This window comes from Rana temporaria, chromosome 9 (genome assembly GCF_905171775.1).
Source record: "Rana temporaria chromosome 9, aRanTem1.1, whole genome shotgun sequence".
NCBI lineage: Eukaryota > Metazoa > Chordata > Amphibia > Anura > Ranidae > Rana > Rana temporaria.
Genome location: NC_053497.1, coordinates 104,633,389 through 104,654,254, shown reverse-complemented (window position 1 = coordinate 104,654,254; position 20,866 = coordinate 104,633,389). Strand labels below are relative to the sequence as shown.

Here is a 20,866-nt window from a genome sequence, read left to right as displayed (position 1 = left end):
GTAGTTCTAAAACATCTAGGGTGCCAAGGTTCGCCATCACTGTTCTAGGTTGTTTTTTGGGTTATCTTTAGTTTAAAGTCTGACAATATGTTCACTTTTACACTTATTGTGCAGATGGTTTATCCTATATCACCATATAACCTTGTACATGGTACTTTTAGAGCGTTATACCTTTTACAACCGTTTGTACCTGGTCTATTATATGCACAATAAAATATTTTTCTGATAAGAAATAAATATAAATTAAAATGGAGCGAGGTGGGTATGACTAGGAGTATGGAAAAAAGTGTGCAGAATGTACAGGAGAACAGTGTGGTGGATATGACAGCAGGCAGTATGCAGAGGCATGAATAGTTAAGTACAACAGCTGACATTATGTACAGGAGAGGAGAACAAAACGTTGTGTTGTGAGCACAGACTTATCACGCTTATAGATTTCTTTTAAAAAGAGAGGAGCATGAAAAGTCTGACATAAATATTCAGATTCTTGCATAAGCCCAATGACATCTGGTACTCTTTAAAGTCATTCATGGAAAAACAATGATTGATTGCCAGTGTGAGATATTTCACAAGGTGTTCCTATAGTTTAAAAGGGGCTGTAAGGCTTTGTGTTTTTTCATCCTATGCATTAAAGGGGTTGTGTAAAGGTAAAAACAATAAAAATTCCCTAAATAGCTTCCTTTACATTGGTGCAGTCCTCCTTCACTTGCCTCATCCTTCGATTTTGCTTTTAAAATGTCCTTATTTCTTCTGTCTGTAACTCACCACCATAATGCGAGGCTTTCTCCCTGGTGTGGAGGGGCGAGCAGGATTGTCAGGACACACTCTACTTTGCAGATAGAGAAACGAGCTGTGTGTTAGTCGGCGTCCTGACTGCTCGCCCCCTCAAGAGGCTTTGTCCACACCAGGGAGAAAGCCTTACATTACGGTGTGTAGTTACAGACAGAACAGGAAGTGAGCATTTCTAAGAAATAAGGACATTTAAAAGCAAAATCGAAGGATGAAGCAAGTGAAGGAGGACTGCACTAAGGTAAAGGAAGCTATTTAGGGGAATTTTTTTTACCTTTACAACCTCTTTAAGGTGAAAAAACACCTTGAAGTCATCGCCCCCCCCCCCCCCAAGCCGTTTTACTTACCCGAGCCCAAAAATCTCCTGGATGCAATCCCCCAGCTTGAGGCGGCTCTTCATTGGATGATCGATAACAGAGCAGCCATTTGCTCCCGCTGCTGTCAATCAAATCAATGATGCACCGGGGCTGAGTCATACACTTGGCGGCTATGGCTGCCGACTGTATCACACAGGAGCATGCCTGCAAGGTAACCCCCCCCCCCGGGAGACAGCTTCCCAGAGAGGGTTAGCTCTTGCGGGGAGGAGCCGAGAGCCAAGAGTGGACTTTTTGTCCCCTATGTAATGAAAAAAAAAAAATTTAATTGTAAAAAATAAAAAAAGTTACACCCAAACACATAAAACCCCACCTCAAAAAGATTATAGGCATGTATATGTGGGGGGCCTCACAAACATAAATGGATGCGTTAGGGGCATCTACTCATGTAGCATATCGATGCGCACGCCAGAGTGGGAGCAATTATTTTAACACAAGACCTCCTTCGTAACACTGATGACCCAGAGTTTTTTTTTTTTTTTTAGAGCGTCGCCTATAGAAAATATAGGGTACTGAAGTTTGTAACCATTTCACAGGTGCACGCAAGTTTAAGGTTTGACAAGTTGGGCATCTATTTACTCAATGCAATCTTGTCTTTTATATTTACCAAACAATTGGTAATTTATTGCATTTGTGTGCCCTAAAATTAACTTTAGTGTGTTTTTTACTGAAATGATATTGTGTGACATAATTTAATCTACCACCATTTTGTTCTCTAGGGTGTCTGCTTTCAGAAAATATATCATGTTTTGGGGGGGGGGGGGGGGGGTTATGTAACCTTCAGGCCTAATTCTTTAAAACTTCAGCAAAACACGCAAAAACTGCTCTGGCAGCATAAGGGTTAAAGGATAAGATCACCTTCAGGAACAAGTTACACGTTCTACCCATTTTTGCATTCACACCTTGGCGTACCTAATCACGGCGTTTTGACCCACGAATTGCGACAAATTGTGGCGTTTTGTGCCACGATTTGCGGCGACAAAACGCCGCGATTGTGAATGCAGCTTACCCCCAGGTCCACATCTCCTATGCCGAACGCCGAAAGCCGCCTGAAAAAAAAAGGTCCGGGACTTGTTTTCAGGCCTACGGCGTTCGGTGTGGAGATGTGAAACATCTCCATAGAGGGCAATGTAAAATCATCCCTCCAGCGTCTAAGGGGCTGCTGCGGCGTCGCGCTTCAGGCGTATATACGCCTAGGTGTGAACAGAACCTTAGGGTGGAAAATGTGACATGTTCCTGGAGCCCCTCTCCCAGTTAAAAATAATAATTGAAGTTGCCAAAAACCCCTTTCATTTTTAAAAGCAAGACAAGTAGATTGTCATGAGGGACAAGTAGACAGGGAACGTGATTTAGTCTCTTGGACAAGACGTTTAACCACTTCAGGCCCGGACCATTTTGCTGGTCAATGACTGGGCCACTTTTTGCGATTCAGCACTGCGTCACTTTAACTGACAATTGCGGTCGTGCGACGTGGCTCCCAAACAAAATTGGTGTCTTTTTTCCCCCCACAAATAGAGCTTTCTTTTGATGGTATTTATCACCTCTGCAGTTTTTATTTTTTTGCGATAAACAAAAATAGAGCGAAATTTTGAAAAAAAAAAAATGAATATTTGTTACTGTAATAAATATCCCCCAAAATGACAAAACTATTTTTTTCCTGAGTTTAGGCCGATACGTATTCTACATTTTTTACGGAAAAAAACAAAAAAAAAAAAAAAAAAAACACAATAAGCGTTTGATTGGTTTGCGCAAAAGTTATAGCGTCTACAAGATTAGGGAAAGTTTTATTGCATTTTTATAAATAATTTATTTTTTACTAGTAATGGCGGCGACCTTATGGCGCACACTTCGGACACTTTTGACACATTTTTGGGACCACTGGCATTTTTTTAGCGATTAGTGCTATAAAAATGCATTGGTTACTGTAAAAATGTCACTGGCAGGAAGGGGTTAACACTAGGGGGGCGAGGAAGGGGTTAATTATGTTCCCTAGGTGTGTTCTAACTGAAGGTGGGTGGGACTGACTAGGGGAAATGACAGATCGCTGTTCATACATTGTATGAACAGACGAACAGTCATTTCTCTCCCTCCCAGTTCTCGCTCTGTAACGAGCGATCACACGCGGCACCAGGGGCGAGCAGGGGGCGCGCGCACCCCTAGTGGCTGAAATGCGAAATCACGTAATATTACGCGATTATGTGCAGACGAGCCGACCTGCCGCCGTAAAACTGCGGCGGCTGGTTGGCAAGCGGTTAAAATTCCACACACTTTGTAAATGTAATGTGCACAATAATGAAGACTAACAAGGGTGGAAAACCCTGGGCTATTAGCCATACAATAAAGTATAAATAATAAAGTATAAATAAAGAGAGCGATGAGAATACAGGAGTTTTCAATGGCATGTTTTTCTGCATTTCTAGAGGTAAAGTCAAATTTTTTTCCTCGCTCTGCATCATGCTATCAAGACTGCGGGTCAACTCCGTCCCTTGATCCCTTATAGGACATTCCTAAATAGAAGTATAAAAGGCAGGCAGTACCCCGGTGTAGGTATTACAATTTGCGGTCGCAACGGACGTTTGATTATTACGTAGTCTGCAAGGAAGCGAAAGGGAAATCCCCAAATACCTTCATAAAGCACTATAAACTGGACATGGTCTCATGATGCGCTCTTGACTGCCCTGTCAAGATATTCAATTTTTTTCGGTAGCAGCACCTGGTGTCTATGTCTTGTCCCTCCCTGGGATTGGCTAGTCAAGTGCCGCAGTCTTGATGGCATGAAGCTGAGCCAGGAAAACTGAAAATGACTACCAATACTTACCGTAATTTTCCTTTCCTGGCTCTGCGTCATGCCAGCACATACCCTCCCTGGTCTGTTGCGAGCTCTTTACGAGAACACCTGCACCAGATACTGCCTGCCTTTTATACTTCTATTCAGGAATGTCCTATAAGGGGTCAAGGGGGCAGAGTTGACCCACAGTCTTGATAGCAAGACGCAGAGCCAGGAAAGGAAAATTATGGCAAGTACTGGTAACAAATTTTCCATTATGTTGATTATGACTTTAATTAGTTTGGATCAAGCTGGCCCTCACAAACCATTTCAATTACCAACAGCAACCAATGTGTGCACTGTATTACACTGTATTGGCATCTGCTACATAGAGTATACAGTGCCGTGTTCCACAGCAGTATAGGCAACTTCCCGTCTGCTACTGGAACTAGATAGAGATCGCCTGAATGCTTTTCATCCATTCAGGAGAAGCCTTGTGTTTTTTTTTATCAACGAATATAAGGCTTGCTGATTGGTGGGTAGGACAACATGCAGTATGTGCAGGAGTGAAGTGTGGAAAGTATTTCCAACTAAGCCTTGCATTTATTGATAAAAATACAAGGCTTCCTGTGAATGGCTGAGAAGCATTCATGCTGATATGATTTAGTTCCAGCAACACAAGGGAAGAAATCAGCCACTTTGGGCTCATTTCTATTCTGTAGAGATCTCCTCCAACACTACCATCTTGAGACAGAACAATTTTATGTCCTGAACCTCTATATCCTTAAGTCCCGTAGAGAAGCAACACCTTTTCCCTGGAGAAGTGTGTGTGTGTGTGTGTGTGTGTGTGTGTGTGTGTGTGTGTGTGTGTGTGTGTGTGTGTGTGTGTGTGTGTGTGTAGCTCACTGTAACCATGCAAGGTCAAAAAAAACCTTGCATGGATGTCTTGCAACACTTTCACTGCTGGTCCTAATGAAGTACAGCTATCTATGAAACATGTCACCTGTGAAATGGAAAACTCAGTATAAAGAAAATATAGAAGTGTTCTTTGTAGTGTGCTAAACTAATGTGGTTCTTTTAAACTTCTGTATGTTCCGATTATTAAATCTGGATTCTTTGTATATCCAGGCGTTGAATGCCAGAATCAAAGCACCCTTCAAATCCTTTAAGTGCCATAATTGAAAGCCCCTAGCTTTTTTTCGGTGTAATCATTTATTGTCATACTAAACATGAAATTTGGCTTTAAAAATCCAGTGTGTACTTGGCTACTGAAAATTCTATAGGTCATGGAAGTTTAGAGGCTGAAGACAAACAGTATTGTTACCTTTTATATGATGTGCAACAAAGACGATCAGCAGTCACAGATGTCCACTACAAGTCCCTGGGAGAAAAGAAAAATAGATAAAATGGGACAAACATTACTGGTCATATCCAGATTACATTACCAGATGGTCTGTGGTTTTCAATTAGGTCTTTATATCATCAGGCAGATCAGTTTTTAACACTCATGATGTTATCTAAATTCAGGGGAAACGAAAAGGTGGCCACAGACATGTAAAGGAGATCAGCCAGGATGTCTGCTGCATCCATACACAGCCAATAGTTGCCTGATCATAACATTGGTGAATCATGTAATGATGATCAGTTGTTTAAATCGAGGGTCTCCAGACTTTTTAAAAACACAGGGCCAGTTTTTTGTCCTTTAGGAGGGCCGGACTCTGGCCATTGGGAGTAGAAAATATCTTAGGCTTATAGGTCAGTGGGAGTAACAAGATTGCATAATGACTGGTCAGTAGGAGTGCCCCCATCGTCGGCGACGTGGAAGGAATGGTTGCCCCCATCGTCGGCAACGTGGAAGGAATGGTTGCCCCCATCGTCGGGAGGAATATTGCTCCAAGGGCCAGATAAAAGCAAGCAAAAGGGCAGCAACTGGTCCAGGGGCCACCGTTTGGAGACTACTGGTCTAAATCTTCTGGTACTACTGTAAAACAAGTTACACTCAAGAGCCTGGCATACAGAGTCTCACAAAATACTGTTCCATAAAGGCAGACAACTCTAAAACGTAGAATTGCAAAATACACATGTGAAAGTGTTGAATAAATATGCAATAATGATTTAAAACGGGGGTTCACCCAAAAATCCACTTTCTGTCACTAGATCCAGCATACTGCTGACATCTGCAGTATGCTGGATTTTTTTCTTTTTTGTACTTCTCGTTTTAGCCGTATTTCTTCTCCGGCTCCGAGCGGGGAAACCTTCGGGGAATGGGCGTTCCTAAATCAAGCGCAGTTGATTGACGGGCTTGGATAGCGCGTCGCGCCATCCGGAAATATCCAACGTGACTCCCGGCTGCTTACGGCGGTATCCTGCGCCTGCCGTGTAGAGCTGACTGCGCAGGCGCCGTAAATTGCCGAGAGTCACGTCGGCTATTTCCAGAAGGTGTGACACGCTATCCAAGCCCGTCAATCAACTGCGCTTTACTTAGGAACGCATATACCCAGAAGGATACGCCGCTCGGTGAGGGAGCAGAAATACGGCTAAAATAAGTACATTAAAAAAAATAAAAAATAAATCCAGCATACTGCAGATGTCAGCAGTATGCTGGATCTAGTGACAGAAAGTGGATTATTGGGTAAACCCCCGCTTTAAAGATCATGTTATAACCAAATGCTCCATTGCCCGATTATTCTATGATGAAATAAAAAATATAAAGCGCAAAAAGTTTGCGGTGGGTAAGCAGCCCAAACTATTACCATACACCAATGTTTGATATTTCTGTGATGTCAGCATTACAAGAGTATTACTTTATATTTAAAAAAAAAAAAAAAATCCAGAATCAAAGACTGACCACAAGTGCACAGGTAGGTCGGTCATAGACAACTGCTTGACAGGAGGGATATCCCAGTCAGCACAGTCTGTTGCTAGGGGAACAAGGTGGGCAAAAAAAATCTATGATTTTTAAAAAATAAATCAGATTTTTATCAATTTTTTTTTAATAAAATGCTTTTGGAGTAAAATACTATAGGTTTACTATTTAAGACAGGGTTTGACAAATTTGCTTGGAATCTAGGAGCCAGCTAAAAACGCACACCGTCCCGCCAAGCTCGCAAGCAGAAGCGAATACATACGTGAGTAGAGCCCACATATGTAAACGGTATTCAAACCACACATGTGAGGTATCGCCGCGTTTGGTAGAGCGAGAGCAATAATTCTAGCCCTAGACCTCTTCTGTAACTCAAAACATGCAACCTGTAGAATTTTTTTAAACGTCGCGTATGGAGATTTTAAAGGGTAAAAGTTTGTCGCCATTCCACGAGCGGATGCAATTTTTAAGCGCGACATGTTGGGTATCAATTTACTCAGCGTTACATTATCTTTCACAATATAAAAATTTAAAAAACAAAATGGACTAACTTTACCGTTTTTTTTTATTTTTTTTTTAAGTTTTTCCCCCCCAAAAAAGTGCGCTTGTAAGGCCACTGCGCAAATACGGTGTGACAGAAAGTATTGCAACGACCGCCATTTTATTCTCTAGGGTGTTGGAGAAAAAAAAAAAAATTATATATATATATATATATATATATATATATATATATATATATATATATATATATATATATATATATATATATATATATATATATTTTTGTTTTTTTTGTTTAGGGGTTCTAATTAGAGGAAAGGAGGCAGTGAAAAAACACATTAGAACTGCTGTTTTACTTGTAATGCCAACGGCCACCGCAAGATGGCGCCAGATCACAGAAGGAAGCTTAGGCCTGCAGAAGGCCGCGGGCCCGCCGCTGAGGTGGGGCGCGCAGAGACACCGGGCAACCGGATTTTGTCGAGGCCTGATTAAGATACATTAATTTAGTTTTAATTTAATAATTCTGTTTATTCAGCATGAAATGGAGCTTAGTTATGTATGTAGCATATTCTGCAATATTTAAATTTTTGGATTCAAAATTCATTCAATGAATGCAAGTTCTGCAAGCCGAGATAACGTGCACTGCATTGATAATTTCACAGTAACCATGAGATAAAACAAACTTCAGGAATATTCCTTTATCCCATTGTTTTGCAAATCTGTGTACACAAACTGTATGATTGAATCGGTTCAGATATTGCCATTTTACTAACCCAATAACAGCTTATACTAAATAGGAAATCTTAATTTTGTTTCAAATATTAAAAATTCGAATTACCAGCAAGAATAAGTCCTTGACTTCAAAGAGCGCCTGTCATTTCAGATCCATCATGGCAGCGCCTGTTAGCAGGCATCCTGTTGTCATCACCAACCATTCTATTAAAGTGAATGGGACCGTCGGTGAGTCGAAGGAGAATCTTGTCTCCTGATCCTGCTGGACCTAAGTGCGGCTTTTGACACTGTAGACCACGGACTACTACTGGCTAGGCTAGCTGAAATAGCCGGAGTCGCAGAAGGAGATCTACCTTTGGTTCTCCTTCTTGGAAAACAGATCACAAATAGTGAAACTGGGGTCTTTCACTTCTGAAAAACGTACGGTATCATGCGGAGTCCCTCAGGGATCTCCCTTGTCACCCGTATTGTTCAATATCCATCTCCGCCCCCTCTTTGAAATCATCAGGAAGCAGAAGTTACTTTACCACTCCTATGCAGACGACACTCAACTGTATTTCCGCATCTGCAACAAAAAGGATCATTCTCTTGGACTAGAGAAATGCCTCACTATAAGGCTGCTTTCACATTGCAGCGTGGAGCCGCGGTGACGGTATAGCCGCGCTATTTGTAGCGCGGCTATACCGTCGTATTTACCGCGATATTCGGGCGCTAGCGGTGAGGTTTTAACCCCCGCTAGCGGCCGAAAAAGGGTTAATACCGCCCACGTTGCGGACGGTATTACCACGCTTTCCCATTGATTTCAATGGGAAGGCGCAGTATAGGAGCTGTGAACACACCGCTCCTATACCGCGGTAAAGATGCGGCTAGCAGGACTTTTGGTGCGCTCCTGCTAGCGCACCGCTTCAATGTGAAAGCCTTCGGGCTTTCACATTGAACACTGCAGGGCATGATTTTTCATGCGGTATAACAGCGCTATTTTTAGAGCTGTACCGCATGAAAAACGCCCCAGTGTGCAAGGGGCCTAATAAATAACTGGATGACAAACAGTTATCTTAAACTCAACGGTTCGAAAACAGAACTTCTCCTGTTTCACGCTAACCGGAAAAATCACCCCGCGTCAACATGGACTCCCCCTCCCATTCTGGGCAAAACTATCACCCCTAGCACCAAAGTCAAAAGTCGGAGTCATTTTTGACACCGAAATGACATAGGATGGACAAATCGGGTCAGTAGTCAGCGGATCCCACCATCCGCTGCGCCTACTACGCAGACCCATGCCCTTTATCCCGAAAGAGGACATTGCAGTCGTGGTGTGAACAATCATCAATTCCAGACTAGACTACGCAAAAGCCCTCTATCTAGGACTCCCCAAATACCAAATCACTCGTCTGCAAGTCGTTCAAAATACGGCCGCGCGACTAGTGACCGGTAAAAAACGATGGGAATCAATCTCATCTTCACTGAGATCCCTTCATTGGTTGCCAGTTAAAGACAGAATCACTTTCAAGGCACTCTGCCTAACCCATAAGTGTATTCAAGGAAACGCCCCCCCAATATCTATGCGAAAGAATAATAACCCATAACCCCAATCGCATTCTGCGATCCACCAATCAAAACCTACTCCAGATACCCAAAGCCAGATACAACTCCAAAGGAGATCGAAGATTTGCAGTCCAGGGACCTCAGCTGTGGAATGCATTACCAACCACCATCCGACTGGAGTCAGACCACTTGGCCTTCAGGAGAAAGATTAAAACCCATCTCTTCTAAGGTCAAGGGGTTCCGTACCCAATCAAATCCTACCTGTGGGGTAGTCGTGCAAATTTCTTGCCTGCAAGTCTATGGCCTGCCTTACAATGCAGTCACTGCACAGCAACTCACCTGATACAATGTAAACAGCCATAAACAGGAGCGTGGCTCCTTCCCACATCGAGTGCCCCCCCCGGAAGCACTTCCCTAGGGACACCCAATGCGGGCACGCTCCCGAATCCTGCTGCTGCGTCCATTGACAGACGGCAGGATTCGGACCGCCCGCAACCCCCCCCCCCCCACCTTTGGCGTCATTGTATTTGATTTAAAGCAGCGGGAGCCAATGACTGCTCTGGTATCAATTTATCCAATTAGGACCCGAGACACCGGCTGAAGCTTGTGTGCTCGTTCCCGGTGCTGGAAAGACAGGGTTCAGGTAAGTAAAATGTGCTGGGGAGCTGCTGAACTAAAAGGTTTTTCACCTTAATGCATTCAAAGTGAAAAAAGCGCCTTTTCCGTCACTCCAGTGTGAAAGCCCAAAAGCCTTCACACTGGAGCAGTGCACTTGCGGGACGTTAAAAAAAAAAAGTCCTGCAAGCAGCGCTTAAGGAGCGGTGTATACGGCGGCGCCGAAACGCCTGCAAAGTGCAGCTTTGCGGGCGCTTTAAACCCTTTATTTGGCTGCTAGCAGGGCTAAAAGTGCCTCGAAGACGACAGTAAAGCACCGCTAACATTCTGCAGTCAGGTGCATCTTACATAGCAATGTCTCGTCTAGGCATTTTCTCTGAGAGGCGAATTCATCCCGCTACAATTGGTCAACAAGCCAGCCTTAACCTGTATACAGAGCCAAGAAAAGGACACACATAACGGATCATCGTCCAAGGAGTTAACTCCGATAATACTCAGAGACAGAAGGGGTTGCTCCAGCCTCAGAGCCTCTTATAGTCCAATTCTCCAGAATTACCTGGCAGATCACTCTTCAAGGAAATTTGTCAGTACCAGTAATTGGTCCTTATTACAAGTAGACCTTCCAATGGGTCTACCCCCAGTGAGGCAGTCCTCAGAATTTCATTCCAAATATCAAGGCACCTCGCTTCGTCACAAGGTACTCCAGTGATCGGCAGGGTTTGGTGCCCCTTGTCCAGCTGGGCACCATCACCTAACAAAGACAAGTATCTATCTGAACAGTAGTTCCTTATTGGTCAAGTAGGCCCCAGTTCTCTATACTGTCCAAATTGTCCCTTGGCAATCCTTTCAGCACGCATAAACGTAGGTCCTGGGAAGACCTCTTCCATCCAGTTCCAGAGATCTTGGAGTTGGGCGTCCGGAAGTTAGGCAAAGAAAAGCTAGTATAATTAGGTTGCTCCCATGGAGTCTTGCAAAGGTTGCTTCAAGCCGATAAAATTCCCACCATTAATACCTACGGCAGGATTTGGTAGAAGGTTTTTAAATTTGCTGAAACTAGCTGTCTCAGTTCTGGGCATCACGATTAGGATTTAACTCTGGGACTTAGCTCCCTGGAGGTTCAGGCCTCAGCCTTTTTAGCCTTGCCACTGTTGCCAGTCATCAGATGGGTTTGAAATCCACCGGAAGAGCATTTTTTTTCTCTCAAAACAGTTCTTGGCTTAAGATCTCCGGGTGAATCACTACGTCCTAAAAAAAGAAAAAAAAAATTTTGCCTTGGGTATTCAGTGCCGCTACGGCTCCACCGCTCGCATAAGCACAAGATTGCTCTCTAGGAGACATTGCTTTCAAAGCAAATTCCTTTTTTTTTTTTGTCACCGCCATCGCTGACTGAAGAGTCTCTGGTACCCAGACCCTAAGGGAGATGGACTCCGGTATTACGTACTTCCAAGCAGAGTGCTTCTCTGATAAATTTCAGCAGTTCTTGTCTAGAATTCCCTCTACAAACCACCTTGACCAGGAATGGGTGCTTCCAGCTTTTAGGGAAAGTTTCAGCATTCCTGAAATTACACAAGCTGGATATGTCAAGAACTCTGACATTACAGTAGTCTGGCACAAGACTTATTGTGAGATCATCAGGCTTCCTCTTGGATCCCTAAACGATCTAGAAATATATAAATATGAAGGACAACTTTGGCAAGTTGGATCAGTTATCACATTCAGTGGACATATCAAGCTAGTGGTCCTTTGGTTCCAGAAATCAATAAGTATTCACTCTGCACAGTGAATGTCTTTTTCCTGGGCAACTGTAGCGCCTTTTTGCCCAGAAACTCTATCAGGCGACAAAATGGTTGCACTTGCTCCCTACGACTTAAAAAAAAAATGACAATGTAAAAAATAAAACTAGAGAAGCAGGGGGGCTTCTTGAGCTGTCTGATCTATAGTCGAAAGTTAAAAATATTTTGGCAGCTACCCTCCCTGTAAGCGAGTTATTAACCATATGTATGCGGACATGGAAGGCACCAGGAAAATGGAAAATTGAATACTTACCTTTCCGTAATTTTCCTTTCCTGGTGCCTGTCCATGGCAGCATACGCCCTCCCTTGCCATAATCCTTAAATGTTTTGAGTCTAGTTACAAGAATGGTGTATGGGAGAGGCTGACACTCTTTTAAAGAGTTATAATTGGTCCTGTGGGTTGGTTGAGGGCGGGGTTACCAACCATATGTATGCTGCCATGGACAGGCACCAGGAAAGGAAAATGACGGAAAAGGTAAGTATTCAATTTTCTGTTTTCTGTAACAGGAAAGATCACTACATATATCCCTAGGTGTAATAGAACGGAGCTCACCCAGTATATCCGTTCCCTTCAAATGGCATGTAAAACTAGTCTGAGCTCAGCGTTTGCATACATCTGTTATTTGATGGAGATTGCTTTCAATGCAGGAGCAATAAAGCTTTTGTCCATTAAAAAAAGGCAAAGCCAACAGCATGAGATTTGTACAGCCAGAGATTTGTACTAATGAGAACTCCAAGAACCAAACCAGCAGAGCGGAGGATGGCAGCAGAAGGACATTTGCCATGAGGGGGAGCGGAGAGTTAACAAGAATCATTCACTCAAGACAGTGAATTGCTGAATGAAAACAATCATTCATGTTTCCTCCATCCAGGAGAGATTATATATATATATATATCAGTAAACATCACACGGACCTTTGCTGTGCAGTGAACAGATTTTTGTAAACTGGAAAGTCATAACTGAACAGACAGGAAATAGAATAAGTGAAGTTGGCGTACGATTCCCTCCCCCATCCTCCCCAGGAAATGCTGCGTCTGCTTTTATCAGACAAGACTCAGTGACAGGCCAGTGCAGTAACCACATCTGTGTGTGATGTCAGCCGGTCACATGTCTGCTTGTCACATGATCAGCCAGCCCAGGAATGCTGGGAGGGGCTCACAAGCAGAAAGGGTTTTATTTATTTTTTACAGATACAGGCTGCCATTAATACGATAGCATTTTTTATTTGTACGGGTCTGGTTACAGCTGGGGATTAGTCTGTGTACAAAGCATAAGTGCCCACGAGGGACACCAAACAGATCAGACTGGCGTTACTAAGAACCAGGAGAGATGCCAACATAGGACATTCTGCAAAGCCAAACAATTCTATTGCTGTGGCTCATATTCCTCGCCCCGTCGAGATAATTAGTGCAGATTGCTCAGCAGTGCGTTTCCCATAGCAACTACATGCTAGATATAATACCATGAATGACATGGCTGGTTACCGCCAATGGCCCCTGTATATGAGCAATCAATCATCTCCCTAAAGCTGGCCACAGATGAATGGAAACACTGTACCCATATGATTTTTTATTTTTTTAACTGTTTGTTTGGTGGTATTTAAAGGGGTTGTAAAAAAAAAAAAAAAAAAAAAATGTTTCCCTAAATAGCTTCCTTTACCTTAGTGCAGTCCTCCTTCACTTTTGCTTTTAAATGTCCTTATTTCTTCTGAGAAATACTGTCTAACTCCACACAGTAATGCGAGGCTTTCTTCCTGGTGTAGAGAAAGCCTCTTGAGGGGGCAAGCAGGAGTGTCAGGACGCCCACTAACACACAGCTCCTTTATCTGCAAAGTAGAGAGTGTCCCGACACTCCTGCTCGCCCCCTCAAGAGGCTTTCTCCACACCAGGGAGAAAGCCTCGCATTACGGTGTGTAGTTAGAGACAGAAGAACAGGAAGTGAGGATTTCTCAGAAGAAATAAGGACATTTAAAAGCAAAATTGAAGGATGAGGCAAGTGAAGGAGGACTGCACTAAGGTAAAGGAAGCCATTTAGGGAAAAAATAAATAAAATTCCTTTACAACCCCAAAGTGGAACTTCCGCTTCCAAGCACTCCTTACCCCCTTACATGCCACATTTCGGTAGGAGTGGGACTTCCCGTCTCACTCCATCTTTCCGCCCAGGGACCGCCTCTGCGACTTCTCTTCTTGCCTTAGGCTGCCCCTCCCTTTAGGCGATCTCCAGGGACACGTGACAGGTCCCAGGAGATCGCCTGTCCACTCAGCGCAGCGAAACACGCGCATGCGCAGTGAGTGCCCGGCCGTGAAGCCAAAAGCTGTCATGGCCGGCTGCCCACACTATGAAGGCGGGGAGCGTCGCTGGACCGTGGAGCGGGTAAGTGTCTGTTTATTAAAAGGTTAGCAGCTGCTTTTGTAGCTGCTGACTTTTAATAAACACTAAAAGGCTGGAACTCCACTTTAATCACCACTGGGTATTTACTCTTTGCAATATAAACAAAAAAAGAACATTTTGAAAAAAAAAAAAAAAAAAAAGTGTATTTTCTTAGTTTGTTATAACATTTTGCAAATAACTACCGGTAATTCTGATGTGCGCTGATGAGGCTGCAATAATGGGCACCGATAAGGCACCACTTATGAACAGGGCACTGTGAACAACTGTAAAAAAACCCTCACACATTCTCTACAGTGGTTCTCAACCTGGGGGTCGAATGACGATTTGCCAGGGGTCACTGAATCCTGGGCTGTTCCTGAAGCCTGCACTGCTCTCACAGCCTTTTTGCGGCCGCCCATTCAGTTCATGGAATGGCTGGGGGGCAGAGACCCCATCTACTGTTTTCGGCATAGGTGGCACTGCTACGAGACAACACAAAGTCGGAGACACAGCGAGTAACACTGCCTGTGATTAGAGTTGCCATTAAAAGTCCCCACTACAGTTCTCAGATGGGCAGCTGACCTTGATCAAGAGCACCCAAGTTGGCCGATCAGAACTCCCCCCAGCATTGGCACTCATCTCAACTCCCCACCAGCACTGCCACGCAAAACAAAGAGAAAGAGTGGTACATCCTAAAATGTACCATATGGGTTTTTAATACTGTACGAGTGGAAGGGACTCAGGGAGCGCTAAATGTCCGTGGGCTAGGGGTGCAAGTTACTTATCTTGCCTTGGGTGCTGACAACCCACGCTACGAAAATACATTTTACTGTTAGGGGTCCCCACAACTTGGGAAATTTTATCAAGGGGTCACGGCATTAGAAAGCTTGAGAACCGCTGTTGTAAAGGAAGCAGAGCAATAAACAGACAAAGGCCTGTTGCGTTTAACAGCTGTGATCGCTTGCGATTGGACACAGCAATCACATGGTAAAGGGCCACCATGATTGGCCCTTTATCCTGATCTGTGATGCGCTGTGTGCAAGACACACGGTGGTCAAGACGAGTAACCGATATGTTCCCCAAGGGGCACAGAGTAAGCGCGCACACACACACACACACACACACACCCCCCAAGCCATATATGATCCGCTTAAAGTGGTTGTAAACCCTTTACAACCACTTTAACCTACAGGTAAGCCTAGATTAAGGCTTACCTGTAGGTGCAAGAAATATCTTCCAAACCTAAAAGGTTTAGGGGGATATTTGCAAAAAATAGCAGCACCGATGTTTACGGCGCATGCGCACTGAGCGTGCCGCTACTAACAGCATCATGCGCAGGAGTGACATCATTGCTGCTCTGGCCATTCACAGTGCTGGCCATTCACAGTGCTGGAGCAGCGATACCAGAAGTCACTCTGGGTATCATGGCGGCGGAGGCGAACAAGTGCTTCGATCTCTCAGGCAAGTAATTCTTAATGATCTAGTATGCTATGCATACTAGCTCATTATGCAGGTTTTGTTTTTTTTAACAGACTTACTGTAATTAGGGGCATCATACAGCATCACAGGGACAAGGTTTACTGATCGGTGAGCCATTAGGCTTCATTTCCATGGACGTTTTTACAGCTTAAAAACGTATATATATATATATATATATATATATATATATATATATATATATATATATATATATATATATATATATATATATATATATATATATATATATATATATATATATATATATATATATATATATATATATATATATATATATATATATTTTTTTTTATTTTTTTTTGAGCTGGAGCTCAAAAACGCAGCGGTAGCGTTTTAGCGTTTTTGAGCATTTAACGTCTGCCGTTTTTACAGCTCTATAGCTGGAGCTTCAGAACGCACTGGTCCTGGGTTTTTTTTTTGCTGCTTAAAAACGGCTCAGCCATCTACAGCTCAAAAACGTCATGGTGGGCATGAGGCCATATAGACTAACATGGAGAGCTGTTTTTAAGCTGCAAAAAAAAAAAATCTCAGAAAAGTGGCTGTAGGGGGCGTGGTCTAGCCGGGACTGAAGATGGACGCTTAGCTTGATAGCTCCCGTTGCTACAGACCTAAATCAGCTGACTAACGCTCCGGTAAGCTGAATTTGCTATCACAGAGACTATACCGGGACTCCGGACATACCCGGGCTCGTTTTGTGAAATTACCGACGAAAACCGGAGAGAATTGACTAAACGGTAGCCCCTTATCGTTTTAACGCGGGGACACATAGACCGCAATGATGGAGAACTCGAAGGGATTGGTACATACTCTAAATACCCCCGAGGGTATTACACCACTTATCGGTGCTGTCAACCCTGGGTCATCCACCGATCTGACACAAAGACCCAATCTGGGAGACCTCCACTTAATTGCAGCTGACATAAAAGCCACATTGACTGCTGCCATTACCGAGTTGAGCTTAGAGGTACGCGCAGTTACAATGCGGGTAGTGGAGGTAGAAAAAACAACTGCGCAACACGGCACAGTGATGCGTCATATAAACCGCAAAGTGGATAACCATACACTCCATCTACGGGACCTACACCGCCAAGTTGAAGACTTGGAGAACCGAAATCGGCGCCATAATTTGAGGGTTAGAGGTCTCCCTGAAACGGTGGACAATGATAACCTTACCTCAATTGTTACTGGTATATTTAACAACCTTTTGGGCCGACCGCCGATAACAGCGATCAAAATGGAGCGCATACATAGAGCCCTGAGACCTAAAGGCAGGGCTACTGACCCACCAAGAGATGTCATTTGTTGCCTATGTGATTTTCAACTCAAGGAAGAAATTTTAAGAAATGCAAAACTCCGATCTAAATGCATGTATGAGGGGACTTTAATTCAGATCTATCAGGATTTGTCATATATAACGCTACAACATAGAAGAGACCTGAGACCCCTGCTAGAAGCACTGCGCAGCAGGAATATCATTTATCGTTGGAAGTTTCCTTTCGGTCTATTGGCGACTAATCAGGGTCATTCAGCACTGTTGAGGGTACCTGAAGACCTGCGCCCCTTTTGTAACGCAATGGATATCCCCTACATGGATGTACCAGACTGGTACGCGGACTTTAGATCCCAGTCCAACAGGAAAGAAAATACTCCTGAAGAAGCAATGGAAACAGTTTCAACCAGATTCAGAAGACGTCGCTCATTATCTGCAGACAAAACTTCTGCTTCTTCTAGGGATCAACACACCGATCTACGTTCACCAGGCTCTATGCGCAATAGAAAGTCCAGAAGAGAATACTGAAGACTTGCCGCTTATGATATTACCTTCATGATATGTTTGTCTATCTTTTTTATTAATACGGTAGATAAGTTTTGAGCTCTTGTTATCCACTTTTTTTTAAATTCATTCTGAAGTTCGAATGCATGTTTTGTTACAAGTTTGAGACATGCTTTGTACACCCTGATTGGACATTCATCCAATCGTAGTGTATTGAGCTCTACAGGATACATTTTTGATTTATATTGTCTGTACTGACATTATCCTGATAGCTTAATTTATTATAGCTATATTGGGAGCAAGTTCCTAGAAAATAGTGAAGTTACTTCAGTCTCTCTCGTTCTTATTTTGTCTTTCTAAAAGTTACTATATATGAGCATGTTATGAAATGCTCTTTGGAATATACATGCACCTCAATAATCCCTGTTTGTTATTTTTGTGGCAAGAATGTATCTTTTCTGCTCCTTACATTCCATGTTTATATTTACTGGTTGAGTCTTTACAATGTAACAAATCTAATCGCTAGTTTCACTGTGCCATAACATTGCTGAATACTGTTATGCTTTATTCATAAAAGTTTAGGCTGGACAGTATTTGTCCCGGTATATTTCTCTATCTTTCTTTTCACAGTATTTTTTTTTTTTATTAACGAATGCACGTATGCTGCAATGCAGGTCTGTAGCGGAGGGTAGTTTGACGTTCCTAGGGTCTGTCTTGGTCCAGATTCATTCCAACTCCCACACAGCAGTACTCCTTGTCATCGCCTTAACCGGGTCTGTGGCAGGAAGAGTCTGCTTTGTCTCTCTCATTTACACTTCCCTAAAGGGTAGTGTCTTGTTAGTTTTCTGTTACCCTATCCTGTTACATATTCATAATATTTACATTTTTTTTAAAAACATTCTCAATTGGTGAGCTTCTCCAAGTTTCTTTCCCCCCTCTCCTATTTTTTTTTTTTTTTTTTTTTTTTTGGATATTATCATTCAGTGACTATCTGAATACTCTCCCCACTACAGTACTTTATTCTTTATTAACTTTGAACATCTGAGAAGATGGCTCTATCGGATAACATTTCTTCAACCCTAGTGCAGAAGGTTAAATTTTATTCCCTAAATGTGAAAGGCCTTAATGTGCCCGAAAAAAGATCCAAATTAATGTTATTACTTCATAGATCAAAAGCAGACATTATACTGCTCCAAGAGACCCATTTTAAGACGGATAACGTGCCAACATTTAAGGATAAAAGGTTCCCTACTATGTTTAACGCTACTAACCCAAACTCCAAAACTGGAGGAGTCTCTATTTTAATTTCTAAGCATTGTCCTTTCAAACTATTGGACTCTAGTGTTGACAGTGAAGGCAGATTTTTATTTCTTAGGGGCTCTCTATTCAATGTACCTATCACAATTGCAAATATTTACGCACCCAACCAGTCACATGCCCCATTCTTTTTGAAAACATTAGAGACTCTTGAATCTTTTGCAACCGGCATGCTCATTGTTGGGGGGGACTTTAATTTAGCTCTTAACCCCCTACTAGACACTTCATCTGGTACTTCAAGAATCTCATACAGAGCTCTCGGGCTGATTAAAAAATCCTTACATAAATTGACACTACACGATACATGGCGCACTCTGCATCCTAATAGTAAGGATTTTACATTTTTCTCGACTCCCCATAACTCATATTCCAGATTAGACTATCTTTTGATTGCTCAAAAAGGCTTAGATGCCCTTCTGGATGCCACAATAGAACCGATGATCATCTCGGACCACAATCCAATCACTATGTCCTTATCTTTCAAAAACAAACCTGCTCTCCCACCAATATGGAGACTTGATAATTCTTTACTTAATGACGTTGATAATGTCAAATTGCTACACTCAAACATAAACCACTACTTCACTGAGAACGACACTCCTGAAGTGCACCCTCTAAATGTGTGGTTAGCTCACAAATGCGTCATTAGGGGGGAATTGATATCTCTAGCCGCTAGAAGGAATAAACTGAGACAAGCTTGCATTAAAGATCTTACGGATCGGATCAATAGGCTGGAAAAAATACACAAACAATCGCTAGCGAAAGACACTCTATCAGATCTTTTAATAGCCAGGGAAGACCTGCTCTTGTTGCTGGAAAAAAAAATAAAACGCAATTTAAATTTCTCACGAAAGGTATTTTATGAATTTGGCAACAAAAGCAGTAAACTACTAGCTAACACTATTAATTCGAAAGCCCTGAAAAGACGCAATGATATTTATTCCATCTCTGATTCTGCTGGGAAATCATACAGCAATTCTACTGATATAGCGGACCAATTCCAAAAATTTTATTCAAACCTATATAATCTACCCTCCATAACGCCTCCTAAAAATTCTCCTAGTAGAATAGATCTAATTACTGATTTTCTGAAATCCTATAGTCCTAAACCAATTAGTATGGATGTAGCCAAAGGACTGGAAAAACCTATAGATCTACCTGAAACTTTATCCGCTCTTAAACAACTTAATATGGGGAAATGCCCAGGGCCTGATGGTATTACTGTAAATTACTACAAAACTTTCCAGGACATAATTATTCCCAACTTCTTAAAAGCATTCAATTGCATTCCTGCTACCCCAGATATAAACAAAAATTTGTTAGAGGCGCATATAACTGTAATCCCCAAACATGATAAAGATACAACATTGGTATCCAACTACAGGCCCATTTCGCTACTCAATGTAGATGTAAAGTTATATGCAAAAGTCATTGCCAATCGTTTACTACCCTTGCTTCCTGACCTTATCTCTCTAGACCAGGTGGGATTCGTGCCTGGCAGGGAGGCGAGGGATAATACTACGAAAGCAATACTTATTCAGCATTGGCTACGAAACACTAAATCACCCGGTTTCTTGTTGTCCCTCGACGCAGAGAAAGCCTTCGACAGAATAGCCTGGGACTACATGCACGAAGCGTTGAAGGCTATAGGATTGCAAGAAAAATTACTTCAATTTATTCATTTTCTGTACTCGTCCCCTACAGCCAGAGTTAAGGTTAATGGCGGGCTGTCGGAGGCTTTCTCTGTGTCGAATGGCACGAGACAGGGGTGTCCACTGTCACCTATTATTTTTGTATTGATATTAGAACCATTCCTGTGTAAATTGAGAGCGAATGGGGATATTAAAGGTATTGCTATTGACGATAAGATATATAAGCTAGCGGCTTTTGCTGATGACATCCTTTTGTTTTTGTCCAACCCTATC

At 42.7% G+C, this 20,866-nt stretch overlaps 1 protein-coding gene across 1 annotated transcript in view; it reads right to left on the bottom strand.

Annotated features, from left to right (window-relative positions):
- RAB14 (RAB14, member RAS oncogene family) overlaps nucleotides 1-20,866 on the bottom strand; it is a 50,742-nt gene that overhangs the window by 19,861 nt on the left and 10,015 nt on the right. The window contains exon 2 of the mRNA XM_040324043.1: nucleotides 5,255-5,311. The gene's annotated coding sequence lies outside the window, so the exon portion shown is untranslated. The remainder of the gene's footprint in view (nucleotides 1-5,254; nucleotides 5,312-20,866) is intronic.